Below are 1,413 nucleotides of genomic sequence, written 5' to 3' on the forward strand. Positions count from 1 at the left end.
TCCCTCCAACTCTCTCTCTCTCTCTCTCTCTCTCTCTCTCTCTCTCTCTCTCTCTCTCTCTCTCTCTCTCTCTCTCTCTCTCTCTCTCTCTCTCTCTCTCCTTCTCTCTCCTTCTCTCTCTCTCTCTCTCTCTCTCTCTCTCTCTCTCTTCTCTCTCTCTCTCTCTCTCTCTCTCTCTCTCTCTCTCTCTCTCTCTCTCTCTCTCTCTCTCTCTCTCTCTCTCTCTCTCTCTCTCTCTCTCTCTCTCTCTCTCTCTCTCTCTCTCTCTCTCTCTCTCTCTCTCTCTCTCAATTCAATTCAATTTGCTTTATTGGCATGACTGTCAGGTGAACAATATTGCCAAAGCCTCAATTCAATAATAAATAAAAATAAAAAAAGAACAAAAACATATATATGTATATATATATATACATATATATATTGTAAATGTAAGAAAACAATAAAGAAGTAATTCATGTTTGTTGTGTCAATAAAACAAACAAATAAAAAACAATTAATAACAATATATTGCAATATCAAAGGATAAATGTAAAAAAAAAAAAAAAAAAAAAAAACCCAAAACAAACAAAAGAACCCATGAAGTAGAGGAGTAAATAAAAGAGAGAGTGTGAGTTACATCTATTATGTGTTGTTGTGGTTGTCTCTTAGGCTGTGACATGCACAGACTGACTGATTCTCTCTCTCTCCCTCTCCCTCTCCCTCCCTCAGTAATCTGATTAAACATCACCCCCACCCAAGACACCAAAAAGTCCCCATCCACTTCATCCATGTCAATAAACAAGGTGTGGAAGCCTGCAAACCATTAAGATTCACAATAAAAAGCCATAATAATGCCAATATTGTATCATTATTTTGGACTAATAGTGAGATTAATCATAGCTTCATCATAGCCCTGATTTCAATTACCATAACTTTTCTTTTTTTTTTTTTATTTCCAGTTCCAGACTCTCTTGTTGTCACCCTATAGGAGGCCTGCAGGGCAATCAAGGGTGCCAGTGGAGATCCCGTGGATAGATTATCATCATGCTCCTGCTAGTTAATGCCTGACAAACTGGAGGCATTAGCATGAGAAAACCCCGCAATAACAGCTCTTCACTCGCACAGACAGGGAGGCCACAGGACTCCTCCACCAAGGCCTCTATATCACCATAATTTAGCCTATTTAATCTGATAATGTTGTAATTTTATCCCTATCAATTTATAAGGAAACATAACAGTTTGTTGACCCTATAACAGCACAGCTCATTCACATTTAGGCTGATATGTTTGTAGCCTATAAATACTGCTTAGTGACAAATAGCTATTAAAAAACTAAGTTTTTTTGGCATCATTGGGCAAAAAAATCCATAATAACCTTTCAGCATATTGTAATTCAAGTGTTCCGAGGGAAAACTAGAATTCTGCACCTCCTCA

The sequence above is a fragment of the Sebastes fasciatus genome, chromosome 19, assembly GCF_043250625.1.
Source record: "Sebastes fasciatus isolate fSebFas1 chromosome 19, fSebFas1.pri, whole genome shotgun sequence".
In the NCBI taxonomy this organism is placed as follows: domain Eukaryota; kingdom Metazoa; phylum Chordata; class Actinopteri; order Perciformes; family Sebastidae; genus Sebastes; species Sebastes fasciatus.